This window comes from Paramisgurnus dabryanus, chromosome 10 (genome assembly GCF_030506205.2).
Source record: "Paramisgurnus dabryanus chromosome 10, PD_genome_1.1, whole genome shotgun sequence".
In the NCBI taxonomy this organism is placed as follows: domain Eukaryota; kingdom Metazoa; phylum Chordata; class Actinopteri; order Cypriniformes; family Cobitidae; genus Paramisgurnus; species Paramisgurnus dabryanus.
The window spans coordinates 23,408,398-23,426,556 of record NC_133346.1 but is presented as its reverse complement, the minus strand read 5'-3'; the positions used below and the strand labels follow the sequence as shown (position 1 = coordinate 23,426,556).

The 18,159-nt window shown below is 37.3% G+C and overlaps 1 protein-coding gene across 2 annotated transcripts in view; it reads left to right on the top strand.

Annotated features, from left to right (window-relative positions):
• Positions 1-18,159, top strand: part of cntfr (ciliary neurotrophic factor receptor) — a 205,524-nt gene that overhangs the window by 127,121 nt on the left and 60,244 nt on the right. The gene's annotated exons all lie outside the window — the stretch shown is intronic.

Here is an 18,159-nt window from a genome sequence, read left to right as displayed (position 1 = left end):
TCACTCACTTAGACAGACTTATGTACCCTCTTGATCCCTGCGCTCCGGCACCAAGGGATGGATTGTGGTGTCATCTCAAAAAGGGAAAATTCACTATCACGTACCTTCTCTGGATCTGTTCCACGTCTGTGGAATGATCTGCTGGTCACAACACGATGACTGTGTAGCTGTCATTAAGAATCGTCTAAAAACCCATCTCTTCTGCCAACACCTCACTTACTAATTCAGAACTTAATATCTTTTTCTATTTTCCAACTTTCTCTGTACATTTCCTGTAAAAAAAACTAACTAACCCTTGGCTATGTATGCTGTGTTAGACTTGATGAGACTAGTTCTGGTGCACCTATGTATTGCTGTTCTTTTGTTGCTCTAATTGCTTCTATTGTTTACCTTATTTGTAATTGGACCAAAGCGTCTGCTAAATGACTAAATGTTAATGTAATGTAAATGCCCACTTAGAAAGACACCTAAGTCAGGGAAAGCCGAAAGCAGTCCATCCTGGACTAACTGCTTTTACTCTTCATCCTTCTAGCCTATCTATCTCAATTTCTTCTCCCTCTCATTCACTATATCCTTCCTGAAAGTTTGAAAGACTCTGCACCAGCTACCCCGACATTTATCCTGACATTTCCTTAACAAGCCCTTGCTCGCTTCTGCCACTTCTAACTCTGTTTTCTCACATATGCAAATTACTTCTTTAGACCTTCCCACTGTGTATTTCAAAAGTCTAATTATTAACAACAAACGTCATTGTTTGACTGAAGCCAGCTCTTGATTTCCTGCGGCCCCTGATCCCAAGTCTTCCTCTCCACTCATCTTCTCTAGCTAACAGCTGCTTCTATTTGTGTGGGAGTCACAGGGGTGCGAGATTTGTGTCTTATCTATTCGTTAAGGGGAGTTATGGGTTGTTCATGATCTTTACTAAGAGTTTACAGAGCATGATGTCATAGAAGATGATATGCTTGGTCCAGATGTTCTTACTTTTCCTACAGCACAGTTCAGATGTAGTAGAATCAGGATTTTTTTCTTCTTTACATTTTCTGTATGGATTTGGGGTAAAAATTAGGTTTTGGACCAAACGGGTTATATGTTGTTCAGTAGCTGAAAACCTGTGTTGGGCAAGTTACTTCCAAAATGTAATACATTATAGATTACAAGTTACTGTAATTTGAAAGTAATTAGTTACATTACAATACTACTGTCCCTGAACTGTAATGAGTTACACTACTTTTGAGTTACTTTCATCAGAAGTATATGACTATGTATTATAAAAAGTAAAAATGTAGTTTATTGCTGCTTATAAATCTAGAAGAGTTATATGTTTTGCTTTGAATAGGCACAGTGAAGACTTAATACAGACATAATACAGTACTGTAACAGTCACTGTCAGAATCATAAACATAGACAATTCATCTGGTAAAAGTCTGGTAAACTATGTTACATATACTGTACCAAACACAATGGTGTAACGCAAATCTAATGTGATTGTAAGATATGCAGATTTTTTTCAGCAGGGTGATGTGTTAAATTACTGTGCTAGAGCAAAAACTAATATATTACTGTCATTACATTACTTTTGTAATACATTACTCCCAACACTGCAGAAAACACTGTCAATTTAGCCAAAGTACAGCCTGTACTGTATGAAAACAAAAACTAGATGATCTGACTATACCAACCTGCAAACACAAAGTGATGTGAGAATGAAATGAGACACAAAATTGATTGGACTCGTATCTGATTTACCTAAGATTCCATCTTCCATTTCACAAACACCTAGTGATGAAAACTATTTCTTGTCATGTTTAAGTTTGTCCCACCCAGACTGACAGCCCACTGGTCTAACATTCAGCTATATGAAAAGACACTCAAAATGTTGTCACATTTAATTAAATATAACCCAATATGTAACCCAACTATGGGTTAGTATAGCGCCTTCCCAACTGTGGGTTATTTTTGGTTACTTTCTCTACTCAGGCAGTTGGGTTAAAAGTACAGAGCCCCTAAGGTGACATTGGAGTAAAAAAATCTAAAGTTTAGTTTCATGTACTCACGTAAAACTTTCATGTGCTTACGCGAAACCTTCATTTGCAGAATTTTTTTAGAGTTCACTTTCACGTGCTCAGGCGATAGATTCATCTGCACAAGTGAAACTAAACTTTATTTAATTGTTGCTCCATGTCCCCATATAAAAGTGACCCAACAGTTATTATTATTTTATTATATTTTATATCATTATTATATCATTTAAACAATCATTATTTAATAAATACAAGTATTTTGTTTTCAAATTCAGATGTTTATTGGGGTCCAAGCACATGTTCAACCATTGGGCCATGGGTGGTAACAAGCCTGTCCTACAAAAAACGATCAACAATAGATCATAGATTAAAAACGTTGATTTTAACCTTGTTTCTCCAAATGAATCCAACAATTTGTCCTAGCTGAAAACCCCTCCTTAAACTCCAAGCTGACGCATCACTGTTTCAACCGTCAGTGAAAATTACCCAACCTGTAACGCAGCAAGCTGGGTAACCCAACACTAAAGAAAATAACCCAATTAAATTACCCAATCAACTTAACCCAACCAAAGTTATATTTTGTAGCATTTCACAAAGGTGCACAAAAAAGTGAATGTGACTTTAAAGACCTGCATTTAGATTTTTCCACTGCTCTCAGATAACCCAGAGTAAAATTACGGACTGCTAGGCTGTGGCAAATGTGCAAAGCACTGTAATCAATATTATGTGACAAGATGCTACCCATAATGCCGTCTGACAGCAATTTCATTGACTAATCAAATTAAAGGAATGGAGAGAGGAAAAGTGGAGATGAGCCCACTTATGAGAACATGATCAGGAATGTGTTTCATCAGTCGAGTCAACGTTTTTCCGGGGCTCCAGGGAGTGACTGAATAAAATTCAAGTGAAATCCTACGATTGATAAAAATGGTCTCATTTTATTTAAGGTTTACGTTAATACCATCATATTATGAAAAGCACAGTTTAAAGGTTTCTCTCTAAACCAGATTATCTGCTTAGAAGACGCTGATTTTTTTCTCGTAGGATGGGCAAATCTGTGTTAAGATCTCTTAAATACATTGACTGTTTGTCCTAGTCAGAAGTGTTGTGTCAGAGAAGTAGGTGACAGAAATGGGGTCAGGAAGGTTATGAAGGAAAGTTTATGTTTAACAAGTTATAAAACAAAGAGATTCATCTATGAGATCTAATAGTTAAATGTCACTGAGAACTCTTATTAAAATTTAGCTACAAAAGAGCAACTCTGTAGCCCAGACCAGGGTAACGTTTTATTGCTCAGAGTATTTTCTGTTTATCTGACTAAAAAAAATCCTGACTTAAAACACTATAAAAAGCAAATGTGAAAGCAGTATTTTACTCTACGCTGCTTTTCTGCACAGGAACAGATTTCAAGCTCATGCCTGGTGGGATGTGTGACCGCTGTTTCTCTCTCTAGGTCACGGCTCAGCTAACAAGATAAGTACGGCAGCTAACTGTCTGAATGAGAGTGGCATGGTCCCAATCCCTCAGACAGGGAGATGCCCTCCGCACGTACGTCAAACACCTTGGATATCTGTCACATAAACATTTGCTAGAAATCTGTGGAAGAATTGGATCTGGCCATGTTTCATAGGAATCTTTCGGCTCCTCAAAACAGACGCAGTGGTCTGTGAAAATTCAACACATTGTGGGTCAACCCTTACTGAGTAACCACAGAGGGAAGTTATGATTTCTTGGTAATTAATGTTTTTGTATATATTGATAGCTAAGTAATCTTAAACAGGTGCAGCATGGTGAAGTGCTAACAGCAGGCTTTCAGCAGGTTTGTTTCACATTAATTAATTTAGCAGGAGCTTTTATTCAAAACATTTTTTTTTTAAAAGGAGTACAGCAATGCTGTAAAGTGTTAAGATACAACGTTAAGACTAGAAGAGGGAGAAATAAAGAAGAATCAATGCAAATGTAGATACATTTTTGAACTAGATATTCCAGATGTTGTATTGTGCTTTGGATTGATTGGCAACCATTTGTTTTGGAGATAAACAAACACCTTTTAAAAAAGTTTGCATCTTTTAGCCATACAGTATGGAATGATGTCTTCAATCACTTATATTCATCATGGCTTAAATTGTTAGCACGAAATAAGATGCATAGGAAGGTTTACTAATAATGTATTCCTCTCGCAAGCATTGCTTTTGGCGCTGCATGCCTAATCTTTCCTTTACCATTTCTGAAACTTCTCCAACCCAAATGTCAACACATGCCAAACGTCTTCGTGAATTGTAATCGCTGACAGTTCAAATCCCCTTGTTCGCTTTTGCCTTAAAATAATGACTGCCTGCCAAGATGATATCTGTAAAACGTGTTGGCGAAACAGAAAGCGTTGGTCCCTCAGTTATCACCCAGAGCTAGCATAAAATCATTCTTGAAAGAATTGCAGGAAATAAAAAGCCTTTTCGAAAAACGTATGAGGGCATTAAAACGCACTGGCAAGTTTCCTCTTGTAAAGTTCCAAACTTGCAACATACTTTTCACTATTGTTGCTTTTTTATGGCTTGCGGTCTATCTCCATTTGGCTGTAAGATACAAGAGAAAGCCATTAAACTGGCGTGTTCTGCATGCCCCGGGAATGAGGTCTCTGATAGGACAAAGCATTTGGTGCACGGTAAGCAATGTTAAGGGTTCCGGCAAGACCACAAAGTATGAACAAGGAAAGCGAGCTGTGTTGTTGTCAGAGACGGCACACTCATGTTGGGCTGCTTTGCGGTGGTTGTCTGGGAACCGGCTGCAGAGAAGACATGTGCCAAGGTTATTGCCACTTTACTTCAATTGACGTAACTATTAAACTGTCATTACCGAACCATCTGGGGCAAACAAAATCTTTAAACTACATTGTGAAAAAAAATCTTGTTTAATCAACTAGAAATTAAAATTAATTTGAACTTTCTTGACTAGTAAGGAGTTGCTATAAATAATAAAATATAAAGTTAAAGTAACTTAAGCTAATTCAACTTTATTTATATAATTTTAGCAACTACAATTTTTAGTCAAAAAGTTCAAATTAATAGTAAATTCAAGTTGATTAAACTTAAAATTGAAGTGCAACAAGGAATTTTTATCTCATGGAAATTCTTAAGTATTTATGAGTTGGCTAATTCACAAGAATTTGTATAAAGTATGAATATTAAAAAAATATATATAATGATTCCCCATCCTTAACCCCGCCCATAAACCCAATATCACACGGCAGAAGCAAATCATACAAAAACATACGTTGGTCAATGGTCATACAAATTCATATGAATTTGCCACCTCATAATATATATATACAAATTGCCATGAGATTATGTTGGACAATGACATTGTGGCACGTTTGCTCAGCTCAAATAAGCTTGTTTATCCCCCTTACATCTTTTAAATTTCGTATGACCGAATGAAGCATCAATTACTGTACGTACAATGGAAACTGTTAAAGGGGTCATATTATTTTTTTTTTAAAGATATAAAATAAGTCTTTGGTGTTCCTAGAGTGCATATTTGAAATTTTATCACAAAGTACCCCACAGATAATGTATTATAGCATGATAAAATAGCCACTTTGTATGCCTGAGCAAAATTGTGTGTCCTTTAAAATGAGCAGATGAATTGCAAACACTGATCGGAATGATGGTGGTTTGTTGCATTTGAAACTCTGCTGTCAATTATCATTTCCTTCTTTCTTTCTTTTTGCACTAAATGGAAGTGTCGTGGTTGGACAGTGCCGATTAAGGGGTGGTATTATTGTAATTGGCCCTACATCACAAAACAGGCGAAATCTAAACAACCTCATTTTCACATGCTTGCAGAGAATGGTTTACCAAAACTAAGTTACTGTGTTGATCTTTTTCACGTTTTCAAGGTTTATAGAAGCACTGGGGACCCAATTATAGCACTTAAACATGGAAAAAATCACTCTATGACCCCTTTAAACTATTGGGCCGCAGTTTATACTCAGCAAAATGAAAATGACATTCCTAACTTTGTATAAAGTTTTGTCAAAACTCTGAGTAGTTTCATAAACATTTAGCTTTTTCCACATACTTGCATATTTGTGCTCAAACAAAAAATTTGACTGTTAAGCACAATCTGTGTCATTATAGCAGAATGCTGCAGGACACAGCAACTCTCATGCCCCTGAGGGACAGGAGATGTAAAATTGTATTTAACCACACGTCCCAACTAATGAGCATGAATTGCCATGCAATGACCGCTTCTGATCATTTTTTGGCCAAAACATTTTTTTTGGTTCATTTCTTTGAGAGATGGGCCCGTTTCTTGTTTGTATTTCGTTAAGGCTGAGCCGACTTTTCCTGCCAGCTTTATTGTATGTGATTGATATTTTGTTTACTGTTGGGATCCTCTGGGATCGTGGAGAACGGGTTGGCCAAATGTAGCGTACAGTAATCACATCAGAGCTGGAGAGAAAAGCTCTGCAAGGGGAGAAAAGACAAAGCCCGCCCAGGCACGAGAGGCCCAGATTTGTTTGAGGAAATCTTAGGGAACGAAAAATGTTTGTTCACCCTCTGGCATCACTTTAAATTATTTAAAACGGGCATCTTGAGATAGACCAGACATCTGTTGGACAAAAACGTCCGTAAAGCTACTTTTAGGTTTCACTGTGCAGATGGCTATGGTTAATGACTGTGTAAAGCAAGGTTAGTAGGCTAAAAGCACAGTCGTCACACAGACTACAAGACAGAAACACCTCAACCTTTTGTGTTTGATATCTGTGACAAAAAGCATCAGATTGTAGCTTTTTGAAAAAGCAAAGGGATGAATATAAGTTGAGTGGCTTTAGATGCTATATCAAATTTAACACTTGTAAGAAGCCTTACCAAAATAAAATATAAACATTTTAAAAATAATAATAAGCACTGGTTACCTTCATCTATCTTTAAGTGGTACATTTTGCATTCTTAGCATCAAAGATCATGGGTTCGAACCCAGGGAACACACATACTGATAAAAAAAAATTATATCTTGTAATGCACTGCAAGTCCCTTTGGATAAAAGCGTCAGCCAAATGTCTAAGGGTAAATTAGTAAATAAGCTTTTAACTTTTGCACTGAATTGTGCATGAGATTTTGTGAGGGTGTAATTGAAAGGCTGGGATGAGAACCGTTTTGTAACTGATGCATCTAATCTGCAATTTGGTGTGCACAATGTTGACAGCACAACAAATGTTGTGTTCATATCATGTTAAAGTTACCATAATGATATAAATACAGTATGATTTAATGATTATGGTAAAAAATAAAATAACAGATACATGTAGAAGTCCTATTCAGTTTACTGAATATTTATTGTTTTATACAGTCAGCAATAATATGCATTAGTTTTCCATTTGGTTGCTTCCTATTTTCAGAAAAATAAAGACTATATGTCTAGCGTAAATCATTGGCGTTCCATCTGGATAAACGTAGAGCATTCCTTCTCAGATTTGCAGCTGAAGTTTTCCAGCCTGATGAATTTCCAGGGTTTTACACACAGCACAGGGTTGAGAGTGAAAGGAGAGAGAATTATAGAGATGTGACATGCTGGAGTCCATGGCCACAGATTGATGCTCTTTGCAGCTCACTTAATTCTCTGTGAGGAAGGATTGCTAAACTTTAGCTCTAATTTACAACCTTTTTTCTCATGGATTTCTTCTCTAATCAAATTGTCTCCATACTTTCAATATTGTTTGCTTGTAGGTAAAAAAGAACGGCAGATGCAGATAGACGGGGAGAAAAGAATTTATTGCCGAATTCTTACGACACACATATTTAAGGCCGTCCGTATATTCATGCGAGGCTTACGCATGTTATTCAGCGTGAATATGGTTAGTGTCAAGCATATTTTCAAACGTAAGATGGATGTGGGTCTGAAAAGCAAGAAAATCAATAAGTAATTTACATTTTTTGTGGTTCATTTCCTCGGGCATAACTTTATTCCCTAGTAACATAATAGTGTTGTTATTTATAGCTGAAGTATGTCAATACAGACCAATCGTAACCACAGAATTTAGATATTGCATACAGTATGTTGCACTCTGAATCTATATTTTTAATAAAAGGTTTATTTTATTTAGTTGTTTTTTTTATAAAATGAATCGTGTATTTTTATCTTGTTCTCCAGTGAATGTAAATTGAATTTATTATAGTTTATTACTCTACAACTTTTGCAAATAGTTTTATTTTGTTTTAAAGGTTAAACTGTGGTTTGCTCACAGCATTTCATCAATGGAGTGAGTTTACAGCAGCTCACCCAAATGGGAAGACTTAGGTTGGGACAATCTGTTTATCCAACCAATGGCAGACAGGAGTTTAGAGAATCAAACATCTGGTGACTCTAGTGCACAAATCTTATGCATACGCTTCACTTTTTAGCTGAAATCGAACAGATTTGATGAAGTTCAAGCTATATTTAGCAAAAACATCTCAGCCACCATCTGCAAACCCTCTTCCTAAACATCTGCATCCACTCAACCCATCAGAACATTTTTAGGATGGGCTCAGAAAACAGTAGCTAGGCTTTAAACATTACATAACGGCACTTCGTGTGTCATCGAATGAACCATGTCAGATTAGAACCACGACTGCTTTTAGAGGCACTGCATAATCTTAACAGAGAAACAATGAGAACCGTTGGACTTGTACCCTCACATTTTTCCTCCAAACAAATAAGAAGAAACACATTGCTCTGCCCCTCATGTCCTGTGCATAAGTGCTGGGCTAGAAGAAATAAATCAAATCATGAAGTGAAGTTCTTTTGGATGAGGCGGTTTTATGGCGGAGTAACATGTTGCTATTGATCTCGGCCAGATTGGAATTCAAAGTGTGGTGGCCTATATCCGTCGATGCGGTAGATGTGTGTGTCCCACATCGAGTTTCCTCATCCCTCTAAGAACCTGGAGCAGGTGATAATCTCTGAAGGCTTTACTTCAAAAGACAGCCAATACACATACATGCTCCTTTCAGCTCTAGAGTGAGGTTACAGTATGTGTGTGTGGGTTTGTATATAGCAGCACCTCAGGAACCTGTGCAGCTGAACATCCAGATAGTACACAAACATTTTAGAGGTCAATGTTAAGGGTCAATAAAAAGCAAGAATACATTTGGATACTGCTGTTTGTTTCTGTAGCTTAACTGGTAGAGCCTTGTATTAACATTGAAATGGTTATGGGTTAAACACTGGATGTACTTTGGATAAAAGCATCTGCTAAATGCATAAAAGTAACTAACTTTTTATAAAGTGAATAATCCCCCCAGGAAGTTGGCTAGCAATTAACTAAATCAACAATTGCATTTCTATCTTGCACAGCTGGGAAAGACAATCGTGCAATTGCTGTTTCTTCAACCATGACAAATGGGCACAGGACGACCTTTCTCAACAACCAGCAGCGCCCTGAGCCAAATTCAAAAGATAAATTCCTGACAATCACCCTTTAACACAGCACTCATTATTCAGCAGCCTCCATCTCAATCATATGTTTTGTAAGTCTGTCTCATGTCAACATTGTTGGTCTGATTAATTAGGAATTTAACAAAGTGCCTGGGCCCAAAGCACCTGTGTGCATATAAACAGAATGAGGCAGAAACATTCAACTCTGTGCAAGAAAGAAATGCCAGCAGTGCGTGATTTCACTGTTCTTTTCTGTATGGCACACACCTTGAGTGTGCCTTTAATTTCAGTTCACATTCAAGTCATACAATGCGCATTGTTTCAGAGCAGCTGATGAAAATTACTTCATTAAGTGATTATAATTATTCTTCTGTATTAATTAGTGGTACCGCGTGTGAGTAGTTTCGATAATAAGACATTAAAGGTCTGAAGTACTTTTAAACAGTTTTGAAGTTCACACAAACACAGGTATTTTTAAATCCGGAGCTTTTTCTAAACAGTTTGGCCGTTCGTCCACAACAGATCACTGAAACCTTTTTCTGAAAACTCGGGAATGGGAAACTTGGGAAATTTTGGCTTGTGACGTCAGAGTTCATGCTTTTATTTCATGTGTATGTTGTTATATTGTGCGCTGCTATCTCTTTTGTTTACATCAGGGTCAAGGGCAAATCGTACTAAAATGTACAAATGTGGTCATGTGAATTAATACGAATTAGCCGCAGACAGGTGCCACCTGTAGGTCGATTTTTTAGAACGGCGTGGCGCTGAGCTGCAGGTATGGTGTGCGACCCCCTTTAGTGTTGTTCGGTTTACAAAAAGAAAATCATTTCAGAGCTTTTCCATTAGGAATCTCCGTGGTCTGATCATGCTGGCTCATTGGAGATTTCTTCTTATGAAAATTAACCTAGGTTTTTTTTTTTGAAAAGTGTAGTAGCCATGTTTTTTTGGTGTATTGATTACTTTTACCTAAACCATGGTTTTACTAAAGCAACCATGGTTTAACTATGTTTTTTGAAAACCATGGTTATTTTGTGGTAACCATACTGTAGTTTTACCATGTTTTTTTATTGTAGTAAAACCATGATTAATTTTTTCGTTAGGGTTGGTGGAAATGAATGACACACTTCAGCCACTTGCTATACAAGATCATATTCACAACTCAAAAATGAATCATCTGCCAATACTAAACAATTCAACAAATACAAGTCTCCATAAGATCTGCATCTGAATTCATACCATTTCCTCATAGCAACCAAGGAATCAGTAGTCTCAAAAGCAATTTAAAGGCTTTGAGGGCATTATTTTCATCTTGATAAAAGGGCTTCATTTAGAGAAGAAAAATAAACTTTGTTCATTATGATTAGGATCTTAGCCAAGTGTATAAATAATGTAGGAATAATATTGTACAGTTCATATCTACTTCCCCTAGAGGTCCTGAACCTCGGTTGTAATGAGGGCAATGCCGGGCCCATACTGTGAATTATTAAAGCCCTAAGCAATTACAAAAATTACACTATATGCCACAGGAAAGCTATTAACATGAGCTGCATGGGCGTTCGCTTCATCTGATTGCATTTGAAACGCGCCCAGGTTGGCCGTGTTCTGCACTTTAAGAGGCTCTCCACTTAAACTTTTGATTTCTTAGCATGAATTTTTGTTGTTTGCTGACCACAGAGTTTGCATCTGTAAGCAGAACTGCATTTGCACAATCTTGGTTTTTGTAAAGCAAGTCAGCCTCTCTATGTAATTTCTCAATTAATTTAAGTGCCATCGGCTTCATTTACTGTAGTACAGCAATGTCGCAATTGTTAATCCACTATAATCTTGTGCATTAACTGTATAAATATAGCCAAAAAAAAGTAAAAATCAGTGCACCTAAAGGGGTGGTTTCCAGACAGGGATTACCTTAAACCTGGACTAGGCCTTAGTTTAATTAGGAAATATGACTAGTTTTAACAAGCATGCCTTACTAAAAACATTACTTGTGTGCATGTTGAGACAAAACAAAAGGCACTGATGTATTTTAAGATATGTCAGTGCAAGTTGTTTTCAGTTTGGACAGCTCTTACATTTATTTTAGTCTAGGACTAGTATAATCCCTGTCTGGGAAATGCCCCATAGAGTTCATATTAGTACCTCAGAGGTACATTTTGTTACCAAAGAGTGCATTGGTACCTTAAAGGTGCTCTAAGCGAATTGAAGCGTTTTAGACCATAAAACATTTTTTGTTACATACCGGAAACATCTCCTCACTATCTGCTTGCTGCCTGTCCGCTGATCAAACTGTAAAAAAACGCGATCTCTGTAGACAGCCCAGGCTTCACAAACGGCAATATCAACAAATGGCCAAACCTAGCCAGCACAAAACAAAACAAAGTATTCCAGCCAATAAACGGCAAGAAGGATTTGGGGGTGGGGGTTGGGCGCGTTCATGAAAGCACGGAAGGGAGGGGGAGGGGGAGGAGTTAGCTACGCTCTGTCTGTTTGAAAACAGTTCAAACATCAACAGGAAGTGACGTCGCACATTATTCGCTTAGAGCGCCTTTAAAGGTATATACTGGTAAAATATGTATACATATGATACATATTAGGACCTTTTAAAGAGTAATTGCAATTTGCAAAACAATTTTTTTACATTTTTTCTGACTGTGTAGAAAGCGAGGCAGCTTACTAAATATTGTAAACATACTTAATCTGTGTACTGTACAAAATTTGCAAATATGAAAAACTTGATGTTTGTGTCACACTGGTTACTATTTTCATCTGTCAAGTCTCTCATGCCTTGCGGCTAGATTTGCACGTTATGTGGTTTAACCTAACAGGTTTGGGTTAGTTTTTGGTGTTAGATTTCCTCTGAAATTCTTTGTGGTGGTTTGCAAAAGGGGAAAGAATGTGTCTCTAATTTGTGTATAGTAACGGCATGAGGTTAGAGGTCCCTCTCCCTCCCTATATTCACACACAAACATACACAAAACTTTACGGAAAGCTTTAACGCAAGAGTGGCAGTTTTTATTAGCTCCTTAACTAGCTTAATGCCTTGGATGAGGGCTTAGATTTGGACGAGGTCACAAAAACCTGGAGTTCAAAGTACAGGCACCCTCTTCAAACTATTGAGAGAATTACGCCAACATCCCACTCTGTAGTTAAACATCTTCAGCTTGTTATTTTTCATGCTAAACACCAGCATGCATCTCAGAACAAGCAGTAATAAGTAGTTAGACGTTTCCTTCCTCCGTCTAGCTCCATATGATCCAACCTCATAAACCAGCATGGAAGTCAAATCAGGTCTGGATGAAAGATGATAAATGCAGAGCAGCGCACGCCCGGGCCAACATGTAAGTGATCTATTTGAGATCTGCCGTATCCGCAGAGCGCACGCAAAAATCCCCCCGCATTCGACAGCAAGACCACTTCTTTTCGGGCCAGAGAGACTGAACAATTTTAATTTTTAGCTTGTGCAATAGCGTACTTAATTAGTTAGGTAAGATTTGCGACCATAATTGTTTAAAAAGTTTTGGTTGACTGAACAGAAGTGTTTGGTGACAAATCAAGAGAAATTACTTCTTGATTGAACTTGTTTCAAATTTCATTTTGTTACAGTGACTCGTTATGCTACAGTGGACCAAAAAGCTCTTTGATTTCATTACATAACATTTCAACCCAAACTGCATCTGCAAACACACTATTCTAGGAAAACATTTAATCACCTAGTCTCAAGGAGATTCTTGATGGATGTATGAAGTCATTTCCCCTTAAGTTCACACAGGTGTCCCAGCAGATTAACCACAGGTGTAGTCAACATCTGCGTCTGAAAGCTTAGGCAGCTGACTTGTTGCCTCACTGCCTATCATATAATGATTTTGCACACCGCATTTCTAATTTCTCACTAGAAATGCATTCCACATTTATATATAAATCATGATCAGACTGCTGTTTCACACACTTCCCTCATAATATGTGCCTTTTATGTACAGATATGTACCTTTGAGGAACCAATATATACCTTTTTGCTACAAAAGTGTACTTCACCTTCATGTGCCTTTTATTCTGAAGAGTGCAGGAGACAGAAAGTGAAGTAAACTTTGGATTCGGATGTGCCTTGATGCCTTTCTACCTTGCATCCTACATTGGCAATGTTTTTCAGCTTTTAAACAGTATGCTTGTAAATGCGACTTCATCCTTTGTCATCTAAAGCAGTTACATTCAAACACAAGTGTAACCTACTGTAATTGTTCAAAAACATTTAACCTTACACAATACTACAAATTTCAACAGGGTGAAACAGTTTTTTATTGTTAGAGAAATAAAAAAGTTGTCATAATTTACTCATCCTCATGTTGTTCTAAACCTGTATACATTTATTTACTCTGCTAAACACTCAAGAAGATATTTTGATAAATGATGGTAAACACAGTTGATGGTACCCACTGAATACAATAGTAGAAAAAAGTCGATGGGTACAGTAAACTGTGTGCTTACTGCTTACTATCATTTATCAAAATATCTTCTTGAGTGTTTAGCGGAGTAAATAAATGTATACAGGTTAGAACAACATGAGGGTGAGTAAATGACAGATTTTACATTTTTGGGTGAACTGTTTTTGGTTTCCGGCTTTCAATTTTTACAGCACTGAAAGGCCCTGTTATATTCTTTCACCTATGTCTCTTATGCATTCGTGTATCGATTTGACTTCCGCCCTCCTTTCCATGATATTCACAGCTAAGTGATTGAACCGGAGATTTGATTAATGGCTGCCAATAAATCCATCAGCGCATGCCTGTGTGCTACGGTTCAGTATGCAAGGAAGTACACACATGCAGGGCAGTGAAGGTCCAGTGTTATTTGCCATGTGTTCACGTGTGTGTGCGTTTTAATTACTTTTATACAGCTAATTGTAAATTAGATCTATGAGGTTACAAGAGATACAAATTGGTTCAGACTAAACAAACAGGGCTGGCAGGTTTGATTGGCAGCGAAGAACATAATTATGTGAAGGAGTAAAGTGAAGAACAATGGGCTGTCCTTTGCACACGAGCAATTCAATTAGTGGCCTTGTAGCCAGAAGATAATCCTAAAGTGTGGAACAGTCAATGAATATTCATTATGTGAAAGTTCATTACGAATACAATTATAAACCAAGGACCCTGAAATAGAGTCATTGTTTACCTGAACTATCAAATACACCGTTGGATGGAAAAGTGTTTGTTTATTATAGTGGAAACTGCTTGGAATGAGGAAAATTTGCATCTGTTTTGGATATGTAAGGACTTAACATACCACACGTTCGAGACTGACTGACAGAGTAATTGATGCCATTGGGTGGCCAACGCAATGTTGTCGGCGGCTGGTGACAATTTAGAAAGTCACTCAAATTGACTGGAAGTTGGTGAAGATTTTATCGCAGAGACCATTTGACTGCCTCCTGTTTGATCCTCATTTGGTTTAGAGAGTTCAAGGAGTTGTATATATTAACTAAAGACTTTAAATAAATATCAAGTTCATTCTACAGCCTTGAGAGCTAAAAAAGGCTTTGACATTTTAAGTAAATGGCTGGTTTAGAAATAGCATTGCGCACATGTTTCTCAGAGTGTAAGGATTATAGTTGGTAGGCACAGCGCTGATTATGATAGAATGTAAATGTCACTCAAATTGCATGTTACAGTGATACTATTCTTGAAAAAGTTTTGTGTCAAATCTCTGGATAAGTGTAGTGCATTTCATATTTGGTGATACACAAAAGGAGAATGCCTGACTACATTTCAAGTCCTCTACAACTTTATGATACATTTATGTGATGTACATACAAAATGTATTTCTATAGCATTGTACCTAAGCAACTTTACAGTAAATACAGTACAGGAAAATATATGAGATGAAATAGAGGGTGGGTAGGTAGGGTATATGGTATTAAATACAAGTACTGAGTTATTTTTAACCCAGAGTTGGGTCAAAAAGGGACCAACCCAGATCATTGGGTTGTATTTAACCTATGCTTGGTTGTTTAAATTCAAAATGCTGTGTTGTTTTAACCCATTGTTGGGTCAAATATGAACATTTTATGGATAAGTAGCTCAGCATCTTGGTTTGTCCCGTTTTGACCCCTCGCTGGGTTGAAAATGAGCCAGCATTTATTACAGTTTACAAGTACATTAACAGTGCAACCACAAAAAGAAATCCAATAGAACCATTATTTTCACAGCACTATCAAACAAGCCTGTATATCTTATTTTTTCTTCATTAAAAATATATATAAACTCCAGAAAACACTGGGTTATTTTCAACCCAGTGTTGAATCAAAAAGGAACCATCCCAGCCTGTTGGGTTGTACTGTAACTTAACCAATGCTGGGTTGTTTTAACCCTTATGGCTTCACACTGAACTCTATTTTGGGGATAAAGAAAACAATACAGGGCTTGAACCACATTAGGGGGATTAAATGATGACAAAATTCACACATTGCATCAATCTAATTGTATCTAATTAAGAAACATTCAATGCCCACTGATTAAATAAGCAAATATTTTTCCAGTTTAACCTAATTACAGTTCTTACTGCTGTGAATAATATTTATTAAGACGTAACTCTTCGCTATTTTGTATATTCTGCTTCTCATTAGGGGTTGGCAGTGGTCTAGCAGGGGAGTGATAAATGGTCAAATTGTTTTCTCAGTAGATCCCTGATGGTGCTTTAATGAGGAAATTGTTCAGCGCTTTTATAATGTTTGTGATTAGGAAAATAGCAATGGAGCCTTCACAATGGGAGAAGAATGATGTCACTGAAGTATCGATCACGTTGATCATACAAAATGTGAACGGTGCACATATGCCGACAAAGCCTTCAAAGCATTGGGCAGTGGCCTTGGTACTTAGTTTGCAAATGAGCTTTATCTATACTGACAGCAAATGAACTAATAAAGGATGTTTTTCTTGGAGGAACCCGAGGTCAATTGCCTTGTTCTACAGTAATGAAGCCAAATTGCGCTTGTGATTTTTATTCATTGCCGAATCACAGTAACTGATGCTGAAACCCAAAATCGTTGTGCTAGCTGTCCAGATTATATACCATTAGCCTAAAACCTCCCCACGACCTTTGTACAGTAGTAAAAACTAGATTATTCAAAACCTTTACACACATTCCCTTTGAAAATCTTTATTATGTTCTGCCTACGCTTACAGATCCTAGCTTTCAAGGCTATACCATGTAATTTAGCAATATACAACACACTGTGTTTCATCAGACAGGCACTAGCTATGAATATTTCATAAGAACTTTAAATGTTTTGTTTTCATTCAGAACACAGAGGCTATTTTTGATAATATGGCAGTAGATCAAAAAAGGCTTGTGAAGACTCCCAATGGTTAATGCTGTATCTTATCAGCGATGAATTGAAGACCTTAATTTAAGCTTTAAATTAAAACTAGAATGACTTAATTAGTATAATGTCAAGGGAACTAAATGCCGCAGCAGCACTAATATGCAAACCGGAGTATTTGTTTTCATGAATACAGTGGGGTCACATGAGGACACCCTCATCATAATTAAACAACTGCGTGTAGATTATTTAGCAAAAAAATAGCTATGATTTGTTTCTCTTTAGAAAGCATGTAAGCGATAGGTCAATCAAAATTTAAGACAATATTTACCTGATTACTCAATATATCATTACAAACCAGCTTAATGTGTCAAGAATTCACAAGTACAGAACATAGGCGCAGACAGGAATGAACTCTTTGGATGAACAGTTAAAGACAAAAAACACAGTAAACAAAGGCCCACGAGGGGGCAACACAACTGGGAACAAAACAGGCACGATGAAACTAAGACTAGACTAAACACTAAGGGGTGGTTTCCCAGACAGGGATTAGACTATTAGATTAAAATAAATGTAAGAGCTGTCCAAACTGAAAACAACTTGCAGTGACATATCTTAAAATACATCAGTGCCCTTTGTTTTGCCCTCAAAATGCAGACAAGTGATGTTTTTAGTAAGGCATGTTTGTTAAAACTAGTTATTTCCTAATTAGACCTAGTCCTGGTTTAAGCTAATCTCTGTCTGGGAACCACCCCTAAAACTAGACTAGATGGGAGTAAACTACATGGGAATAAACTAGACAGGACTAAACTAGATGGGAGTAAACTTGACAAAGTAACGGGATCTCAAAAGTCACAAAGTAACACAAAACAAACCAGCACAGGACAGGACAGCAAACACAATGGAAATAAATAGAGGAGAACTGAAGGGCAGGTTATATTTTTTTTCCGCATCTGGCTCAGCGCAGCTTTCAAAGTTTCATACTAACTTGGACTTTACCGTGGCTACGTACGGATGGCCGTGTTTGACACATACGCATTAAAAATTATTTGTTTTTCACATTATGGTGACGAAAATGCTCCACGGCTTTCTGTTCTTGGAAGAAGTGAAAATTAAAGAAGTAAAGATGATGGTGTGTCTGCAAATGCTGTCTTTTGCCTTTGTGTTATTGTTGATAGTGGAGTGTCCTGTCTCAATATTTTCACGCGCATGCGCTGTCAAACGCGGACTGTCCACGCAGTCTCAAATTTTGGGCAGCACGCAGACGTGCTCATACCCGATTGCAGACCCTGCTGATGACGAAAAGGACATCATGCGGACGCCGTGTGTACGCGGACGGCCCAAGTATACCTTCGGCTTAATGAGGGGAACAGTCGACAGTCGTGAAACAATAATCAGATAATTAAG